Raw genomic sequence first — 11141 nt, 5'->3', positions numbered from 1 at the left:
TCGAGAAGATCCTGTAATTGTTCTTTCAATTCTTTCAATTCCAGAGGTGCCATGCGATAAGGAGCTTTAGAAATAGGCGCAGTCCCCGGCACAAGATCAATACTAAACTCAACTTCTCGGTGAGGAGGAAAATCAGGAATCTCATAGGGAAATACATCCGGGAATTCTTTCGCAACAGGAATCTCAGATAAGGAAGACTCCTTCTTCGAAATATCAATAGCGTAGATAAGATAACCCTTATCTCCGCTAGTCAACAATCGGGACATTTCCAAGAAGATACCAATGGAATTTTGGATTGGGAACCATTGCCATAAAAATTCTACTTGGGTCCATCAATCGGTCTAAATCGAACCACTCCATGAAAACAATCAACAGTAGCTCGATTTGTCGCCAAGATATCCATGCCAACAATACAATCAAAGTCGTGCATCAGGAGGAAAATCAAATTCAGAAATACCACATTATCCTCATATATCAATACACAATTATGCACAACTTTCTCAGACAAAATAATCTTCCCTGCTGGCGTGGCTATCGACAAAGTATCATACAACGAGGTACACTCAATATCGTGAGATGCAACAAATGCATGAGATATGAATGAATGAGATGCTCCTGTATCAAATAAAACACATGCAGGATAATTGCAAAGCGTGCAAATACCTGCAATCACGCCACCAGGAGCTTCTCTCACCTGATCCTCAGTCATGGCGTACACTCTCACTTGAGGAGGAACTTGGGCACTCTCACCACCCGGTCATCGATATCGTGGGACACTTGACTGCTGAAAAGATAGAACATGAACAACAGGTCTCGTCATACCAGGGCCACCTCTAAATCCTGGCTGGGGTTGAGCAGAAGTCGTACCCTTGTTCGGACATACCCGAGAGAAATGGCCTTCCTGCCCACAATGATAACAAGTACCAAACATACCTCGACACTGTTCGATAGTATGTTTGCCTTCACAATGGCTACAATAGGGAGCAATGAGGTGCATACTTCAGTAAAGTAGAAAACTTCGAAGCATACTCTGCAACAGAAATCGTTCCCTGCTGCAGATTATTGAATTCATTCTCCTGAGCAGTATAATAGGAAGGAGGAGAATACTGTTCCAAAAACTGGGCCTTGAAGACATCCCAAGTGACTTCAATCCCGGCCTCTTTCAATCCAATCTCAGCGGCTTCCCACCAAGATTTAGCTCGGTCTTTCAGCTGATACAAAGCAAGTTTCAGTCTCCGAGCCTTGGAATATTCCACAATATTAAACAAATGCTCGATATCCTTGAGCCAGGCCTCAGCTCTTTCAGCACTCTCAGTGTCAAAGAACCTCGGTGGTTTCAGATCCTGGAATCGAGCCATCACAACATCCATGGACAACCCTTCAAATTGCCCAACAATCCTCTCAGTACTGCTACTCACAGTTTCATTTGTGTGATCCATCTACAAATCAATCGATGAATGTCACAAATCAATATCGATTTCACATCACCATCATCTCATATCATCAATCTCATCAATAACTTACTCAAACTGAATTAAGTAGGAGCAAGTAATACAAATAAATCAAACACATACGCACAATTCATTTGTGCCTATTCAAGTGTACACAAGACTCAATCGAGCATTCCCAGCTATGCTCCGATACCATCTAGTGTGGGGCCCTGAGCTCCTAATCGTTATTACAACACAATCTGATTAGGGTTAATTAATTACAGCGGAAAAAGAGTTTAAAATTTCTTTACAATGAGCCCAAATCTTTTTATTTAAATACTAAAAATAGTATCTCATCTCACGTGATAAACATGCCCACACGTAATCAAAACCAATCACATAAAAACATCTCATATCTTTGGGACATGCCCCGGTATATAGATACATATACACATATATATACTGAGAACAAGACATAAACATAAAACCTCAGCTCAACAGTGGCTTCCTCCAGAAGTACCCTCTCTGGTCTCCTGATATCCTGGAGTACCTGCCATTGTCCACACACAAAGACAACAACAGCCCCCCTTGGGGGTGAGCAAAGCTCCGTATGGAACAACCATCATATATACCACAGATATCTAAACAATGATATATGGTATGCAATGCATGTATGTCGTGGAGGTATCAGGTCAAATGCCTATCCACTAAGCACATGTCAGAATCAAACGAATCGCTATCAAATCAATGCTCGAGCTGGCACACCGGCCTCAATAAGAGATACACTTATGATAGCGTCGACAAAGCGGCATCAAATCCCAAATCTCATATCCAATCATCGGGGCCACAAATGTCTATGCTTTACGGGTCATATAATACCAGCATAGCAATTGTGTTCACAAACCCCAGAATCCAATCAAATCATATCAGGGTATCCAAGGATCATAGCTCAACGTGCATGTCATGTATCGATGTATGCATCAAATGATGTGTGTTAACAAAACATTTATTTTATACATCGATATCTCAATCCCAATGTCATGTATGCCACATAAATCAACAAATAAGGCATATAGACATATAATCTCATTCCAATCAATCCAATCAATCAGACATATATCATATAATACAGATACCTGTCGTATGTTACCTGGTCGCAACATACCTCAATTCTTCGTTTCCAATTGATGTAGCCTGAAGATATCGGTATAATACTTTATCTACATCAATAACATACTCAATCCAATCAATAACATGATCCAAAATCATTAATATGAGTTTCAAATATCATTTGAAACTTCAAAAATTCATATCAAATCGAAATCAGAACATAATTCAATTCCGACTTCAAAACTTAGTTTCTTGTCTGTTATTCTACCGCATATATAACCGACAAATAATTCTTCAATCTCAATCAAATGATTAAAATTATCTAATTATAATAAATTGAGAATAATTCAAAATAACATCACTATAATCATCTCTTCTTCGTTAAAATCATACACTATTCAACAATCTTCAATTCAAGTATGATTTAACAATTTATCGGATTTATTCCAAAAATCAACGAATTTCAAACATCACCAAAAATATAAAATTTATACCTCAAATCGAAGAGCTCGTGTCAACGATCCCAAATCTGAAGTCGGTTCGTCGATTGGATAAACCAATAAGTCACACGATTGAAAAGAAAATTGAATCTCTACTATCTCTCCTCTCCTCTCTCTCGGCCACCTTCTGTCTATTGAGAAATGAAATTCACTTTACGTGAATTTAAAATTTATCCCTTTTTTATTTTTGTATTTTTTTAAAATATTATATTATATTATATTAATAAAATAATATTATTAATCTCCATGTGTGCGAAAGCCATTAAGGAAAAATTTGGTATAACAATGCCACGTATCAGATTCCCTCTTTGATTCCACGTCTCAGATGGTATCAGAGCCATGGAAATAGTTTGGTTAATAATTTAGCACTTTATATTCAAATGAATATTTTTAGTTTGAAAGAAACTGTTCATAACAGTTTAAATGAAGAATATGATTTAACTGAAAATTTAGATTTATTGAATAAATTGATTATTCCTAAGATAGAATCTAAAATGATCTATAAATTAGGAACCTTTGAAAGAATTGGTTTTAAACAAGTAGTTAAAACTATAGAATCATCAGTACCTCTTCATAATGAAGAAATGGTTATTAGATTGTTAAACAATAAAGATATTATGCCTTATATGAAAAATTATAAATTTATTCATATAGGATTAATTCAAATTGTTTTATACCTTTAACTTTAGAAGGTTTACCAGAAAGCTTCATAGCAGCTTTAAGAGACGGTAGAAATTTGAATTGGAAACAATCCCTTATGGGAATAATTCAATCTAGTTTGACTCATGGTCCAGTATATTTTGATGTTTATCCAAATTTATCTTTATCTTTGTCTGATATTAATATATTAGATTCTCTAACATTAAATGTTAAAACTCATGGTTATAATTATACTCCTGGAACAGAAGTTATATGTATCTGTTATCGTATTTATTATAAACCATTATTTACATTGAATCCTATGTGTAAAAGAATAGATAAAAAATTAAATGAAACTATTCTCATAGAAACTAATTTTAATAGATCTAATATTACAACTCGTAGATCTATAAAATGGGAAGAAATTGAATTTCCAAAAAACAAGCTGTTCCTAGAAATCTATAATAAATAGAGATTTACAACAAGTTATTCAAAATAATGAAGGATCTGTTCAAATACAGTTTAATAATGAACAAAGAAGATTATTACCATCTTCTATATATGCTAGATCAAGATCTAGTCATTCTTTTATTTCACCTCTAGATTATATGCTTGATATACCACAAACTTCTATAGCATCTACTTCTCAAGTTAGAGAAGAATTAGAATCTACCAATACAGTATATGATTTAATTATAAATCAAAATAATATTGTTCATAAAAGTAACTTTCAAAAAGTTAGAGAAACTGATACATTTTAGAAATGAATTTTAGTATTTAATGGATAGTAAAACAAAGATTGATTTTACTAAAGGATCTTCCGTTAGAGCAAAGATCAATGCAGAATTTTATTTACCCAAATGGGAATATTTCAGAAATTGGTACTTTAAAGTTTCTCTGAAGAAGAGTTTGAATATATTGTTACAACATTTTATAAATATTGTGAAAAATTGAATAAATTAATAGATTTTGTTCCTTGGTTTTTTAAAACATTTATTATAGATTATATATCTATTCTTGAAAGAAATTATAAACTTTCTTCAGGACAGATTCAAAAATCTGTTTATCCTCCTCAACAATCTTTTATAATAGAAAAGAATAATAAAATTTTAAATTTTACTGCTTTTTCAAAATTATTTGAGAATGATATGTTACAAATCACTGTTAAACATATAAATCAAATAATTGAAAAACAAAATTATACAAATTTATATCTTACGATTATATGAGAAGAAATAAATTCTCTTAAAGATCGAATTGATAAAATTATTTTAGCTATTAATAAAATTAAACCAGATGTTCATATAGAAGAACCAGAAACTAATATTGTTTCTGTTGCTACTTCATCTATACAATCTCCTCCTGATATTAAGGATTTTAAATTTAAATATTCTGTTTCTGATATAGAAAAACTATTAGAAGAAAAATTTAGAAATCTTAATTTAAATACTCTTAATGAAGAGTTTGAAGAATTAGAAAAAATTAATAATCATTCTGATGAAGAAATTAATAAAATAAATGGGCAGATAGACCTACCACATCCAAATATTACTATAATAAACCTACTCCTATGGATGTTCTTATTGAAGAAAATGAATATATTTTTGCTAATAGTTATAATAGAAAAAATATTTATGAATGGAAAGATTTATAAGAAAAGATTTATAAGAAAAGATTCTTATATTACATTAATTTAAATAAATCTTTTTATTTTATCAATCTGATTCCAAGTTACAAATAAATATAGATCATGTCATAGTAAGGTAAATAATTTAGCACAAATGCTTTAGCCTGTCATTCAGAATTATTTAAACGGTAATTAAAAACAGAAAATAAAAACAATAAGAACTTACAAAGTTGTTATTAGAACACTTGAAGCTTTTATTGATGATTTTGAATGTTTTTACAAGAGAGAATAGAGGGGAACAAACTCGACCGTGTCCTCTTAAGAACACAGAAATAACCTATATATAGATAGAAGAGCCGGACATGAAACCCCGGATTCCATCTCAAAATAAAAACAGTAAAATGCTTTATTAAAGAAAAAGCAACATTGTTACAAAATTCAAAAAGTATACAGTGATATTCCACCTACTTTTGTCATGTTATGCCACGATGTGTTATTCACCAACTCTGAATAGTGAGATTCCACTTCCATCGATTTTCTAATCATCTTTGAGATTGTCCTTTATCGATTTCTTCAAATTTTCAAAATAGCTTCTATTTGAGATAACTGAGGAGTATCATCCTCTGGTTCCTGTGCATCCTGCATTTGCATCAGGTGTATGAATTGATTTTCACTGGATTCGGACGCCATAGATTTAACTGATTTTGAATCAGAACCTCCAATATTCTGGAAAAGATCTTTTTTCTTTTCTTAAATATAGATCTCAATCATCTTATGTAATGCCCGAGAATTAATCACTGTTAATCAAGGATTATTGACTTATAATTTAACGTGATTACGAAAGGGCCAACTGAGACACGATTTAAGAGAATGTGCGGCTAATTATTTTGAATTTCAGCATGTGTTGCCGAAGCCACACCGCACTCGCGCTCAGGAAGACACCGCACCCGCGGTGCAATTCCAGTAGGGTAGCAAATTTTGAAAAACTTAGACCGCACCCGCGGTGAGAACAAGACCGCACCCGCGGTGCAGGACCGCACCCGCGGTGCTAACAAGACCGCACCCGCGGTCGTCGAATTTCAAAAAATGAAAATGCTGCCGAACCAAGAGCGCACCCACGGTGCATCAAGGACCGCACCCGCGGTGTGACGTGCAGTGCAAAGAGCTATGCCACGTCTCATGTTATTGCATGGATATATATATATGTTGAGCCATTCGTTTCCTTCATATTTTAGCAGCAAGGAATCGAGAAAAAGGTCTGAGGAATTGTGTTGAAATACGCCTTTTGCGAGAAATCCGTCCGTCTGATTTTGAATCTGACTTCGGTATTGAGTTCCTAGCAAAGTAGGCTACAATTGGACGTAAGTTTTACTACGTTTTGACATGTTTTAGAATTATGATATTGTCAGAATCGAATGGAACTCATATATGTTGTTCTTGACATGTTAGACATCATAGCATCGAAGTCAGACTGAGAAACGGACTGATTATGGATTTGTTATGAATTTCTAGGGTATATTGATTTATACCAGACAGATTTGGATATGAATGAATTACAGATTGTAACGGATATGAGCTATGATTTGTAATTGATGTCTGTTGATTTGGTGTTGACGGGGATACTGAGATTGTACCGTTATGCTGTTGATTTTGAATTAAATCAAGATTGATCAGATTGTTATTGACTTGCAAGGTATATTGACATGAGATTATTGATATTGTCATTGCCAGACAGACTGTGAGTGCAGGACTTCGACTGAGCAAGGAACCGGCGAAAGAAAGGTATAAGTCAATGTGGTATTGGGAGATCGACTTGAGTCGGATTAGACTTGAGTTTCCCTAAATCACATACTTTACTTTATTGCATTGATATTTGCATTGATTGACTGATGTACTTGTTTTCTGGATTATAGATAGCAGGTATCAGATGAGTTATCATGTGACAGAAGTTCCTGATAGTGGTGGAATCGCCACGGGAACATTGCACGATGTCTCAGGATAATGATATTAGCGATAGAGCTACAGTCCATGACGGATAGGTCAGGACACCAGATGTTGGTTATATCGAGTAATTAGGATTGGAATTCTGCTATTACGGAATTCGATATAGGAACACCGGATATGGTTATATCGAGTAATAGGAACATAGTTCCTTCTATTACGGAATTCGATATAGGAATACCAAATTTGGAAACCGGGATCCCTAGACTAGGATTGAGTCTAGTCTGAATTGTAGAATTGTAATTATGTTTCAGATTGTGATACATATTACTGTTACCTGATTACATGCTTTATATTTGTTTATATGATTGCATGTTTCGTTGATTTATACTGGGATTCTAATCTCACCGGAGTTATCCGGCTGTTGTCTTGTCTGTATGTGTACATGACAACAAGACAACAGGTGGGACAGGATCAGGGTCCAGGAGATGAGGAGAGATCGTGATAGAGTGGAGACTTCGGACTTGGATGTATATAGGGTTTTGACACTTGATATTTAGATGTTGAACCTTAGTTTAGTTTGAATGCATGCAGTACATGACTTGTATTGTATTTTATATACTGAGATGTATATATGTTTTATTACACTACGTTCCGCATTTAAAAAAAAAAATTAGACCCTGTTTTATAATTGATTAATTAGTCCCAATGATGATTAAGAACTTGATTAGCGTCCGGGTCCCCACAACAGGTGGTATCAGAGCGATAGATCCTTGAGATTGAGATAGGAGCTAGTGAGCGGGGTAGTTTAAGGTTTTCTTTCCTGCTTTTGATTGCTAGCATGATTTACTGCTTTATAGTACATGTTTATCTGTTTATCTGATTTGACTTGGAAACATGTATTATTGAGAACGAATCAGAGCCGATTCTGGATCAGCAGTAAGATGATCGGAGGAGGACTGGAATAGAACTTTGGTTTGGGGTTGCTAATACTTTTGATTTCAGATATGCCTCCGAGAAGAATACCAGAACAGGGGAGTACATCGAATCCTCCTTTGGATGTGACTCCTACACCGATGGAGAAACTGTTGAAAAGATTTCAATCTTTCCGCCCACCGACTTTGAAAGGTACGGAGAATTCCGTGGAATGTGAAAGTTGGTTGGACGATATTGAAGCGATGTTCGAATCTTTGGAGTATACTGAGGAAAAGAGGGTGAAACTGATCGGACACCAGTTGCACGATGTTGCTAAACATTGGTGGATCACGACGAAACGGGCATTGGAACAACGAGGTACGGCCATTACCTGGAATGTGTTTAAGTCTGAATTTTATCTACGATTCTTTCCAGTATCTTATAGGAAGGACAAGGGAGATGAGTTCGCAAATTTGAGACAAGGCCAGTTAAACATTGAGGATTATGTGGCTAAGTTCTCTACACTGCTCCGATTTTCTCCCCACGTAGCTGAACATGATGAGGCTGTTGCGGACCAGTTCATAAATGGCCTAAATCCTGAAATCTTTACCCTGGTGAATACCGGGAGGCCAAACAATTTCACCGATGCCTTGAACAGAGCCAAGGGAGCCGAAGCAGGACTGATGAGACAAAAAGAGGCTTCGTTTGTGCTTCCAGTATTTGGACAGCAACAACCACCTCCTCGATTTGAAGGTGGCAGTAGTAGTAGCAGGAAGAGGGATTTCTTGAGGGCTAGAGGGAAGCAATTCAAGAAATCTCGAACTAGCTCGTCCAGTTCGAGTGGCTCTAGACAGACCGGTCAGGGCCAGAGCTATACAGGACCGTACTATGGTACTTGTGGAGGGAGGCATTCCACAGATCAGTGCCGAGGAGTGGTTGGCAGCTGTCGTATTTGTGGACAGCGAGGACATTTTGCTCGAGTGTGTCCACAGCGTGATGCCCAGGGATCGCAGGCAGCTGAGTCATCGGGATCAGTGGCTCAGGCAGGTCGACGACCATCTGCCATTCATACTTTTCAGCCAGCACCGCCTACTCAGTCACAGCAGAGGCCAGGAGGGGGCCAGACAGTGAGCCAGCCTCCTCGACAGCAGGCCCGACTATTCGCTTTGACTGAGGAGCAAGCACAGGATGCACCTGATGATGTCGTGGCAGGTAACTGTTTTATTTCTGGTTATCCTGCATATGTACTGATTGATACTGGTGCATCGCATACTTTTATTTCTTAGAGATTTGCATTGAGTCATGCGTTACCCATTGAGTCATTGTCTGCGGTAGTGTCTGTCTCTTCGCCATTAGGGACAGGTTTTATGTCAGTAAAATCTGTTAGATCGTGTATACTGCAGTACGATGAGCATACGATCGAGTTAGGCTGTATTGTGCTTGGTTTATCTGATTTTGATTGTATGTCGGTATCGATATGTTGACCAAGTACCGAGCTACAGTCGATTGCTTCCACAAGATAGTTCGATTCAGAACTGAAATGGCTGAGGAGTGGAAATTTTATGGTAAAGGTTCTCGTGCCAGAATTCCTTTGATATCTGCAATGAATATGACTCGATTATTGCAGAAAGGAGCGGATGGATTCCTGGTATATTCAGTTGACTTACTGAAATCGAGCCCATCATTGGCGGATTTGCCAGTGGTGTGCGAATTTGCTGATATCTTTCCAAATGAGATTCCTGGATTGCCTCCGATTTGAGAGATAGACTTCAGCATTGAGTTAATGCCAGGAACATTTTCGATTTCTAGGGCTCCATACAGGATGACACCGATCGAATTGAAAGAACTGAAAGAACAGTTGGAGGATTTACTGGCCAAGGGGTATATCAGACCGAGTGTATCTCCTTGGGGTGCTCCAGTACTGTTCGTGAGAAAGAAGGATGGGTCGATGAGACTTTGTATCGACTACCGGCAACTGAACAAGGCAACGGTAAAGAATAAATATCCATTGCCTCGTATCGATGATTTATTTGATCAGTTGCAGGGTTCTTCGGTGTATTCCAAGATCGATCTGAGATCTGGATACCATCAACTGAGAGTCAGGGATTCTGATTTTCATAAGACATCATTCAGAACCAGGTATGGACACTATGAATTTATTGTCATGACATTTGGTTTGACGAATGCACCGGCGATATTTATGGGATTGATGAACCGCGTCTTTCAGAAATACTTGGATGATTTTGTTATCATATTCATTGATGATATATTGATTTATTCAAAGAATATGATTGAGCATGCTAATCATCTGAGGACTGTGTTGAGAATTTTAAGGGCAGAGAAACTGTATGCTAAATTGTCGAAATGCGAGTTTTGGCTGAAACAAGTTGTGTTTTTGGTCACATTATATCGGGAGACGGTATATCAGTTGATCCCAGTAAGGTTGAAGTCGTGATTAGTTGGCCGAGACCTACATCTGTGCCGGAGATTCGCAGTTTTATGGCTTTGGCAGGATATTATCGTCGATTCATTAAAGATTTTTCGAGTTTTGCCAAACCGATTACGTAGTTGACTCAGAAGAATGCTCCGTTTGTTTGGTCAGAAGACTGTGAATCCAGTTTTCTGGAACTGAAAAAGAGGTTGACCAGTGCGCCTGTGTTAACGATTCCTTCAGGTACTGGTGATTTTGTTATTTATTGTGATGCATCTCATCGAGGATTGGGTTGTGTTTTGATGCAGCGGGGGCATGTGATTGCTTATGCCTCGAGACAGCTGAAACCCCATGAATCTCGATATCCAATTCATGATCTTGAATTGGCACCCATAGTCTTTGCATTGAAGATATGGCGGCATTATCTGTACGACGAGAAATTTGAGATATATTCTGATCATAAAAGCTTAAAATATCTGTTTTCGCAATCAGAGCTGAATATGAGACAGCGGGGATGGCTGGATTTACTGAAAGACTTTGATTGTGAA

The 11141-nt window shown here is 36.9% G+C and overlaps 1 long non-coding RNA gene across 1 annotated transcript; it reads right to left on the bottom strand.

The window, feature by feature from the left end:
• Window positions 1–1914: 1914 nt before the first annotated feature.
• LOC140833345 (uncharacterized) lies at window positions 1915–3152 on the bottom strand. Its single transcript, XR_012118424.1, has 3 exons — window positions 3035–3152; window positions 2596–2650; window positions 1915–1980 (listed from the first exon to the last, which is right to left on the bottom strand). It is a non-coding gene; the product is annotated as an uncharacterized lncRNA (long non-coding RNA).
• Window positions 3153–11141: the final 7989 nt, after the last annotated feature.

Source organism: Primulina eburnea, chromosome 6, assembly GCF_022965805.1.
Source record: "Primulina eburnea isolate SZY01 chromosome 6, ASM2296580v1, whole genome shotgun sequence".
Classification (NCBI taxonomy): Eukaryota; Viridiplantae; Streptophyta; class Magnoliopsida; order Lamiales; family Gesneriaceae; genus Primulina; species Primulina eburnea.
The sequence above is the reverse complement of the archived record's forward strand: the minus strand, read 5'-3'. Positions and strand labels throughout refer to the sequence as shown.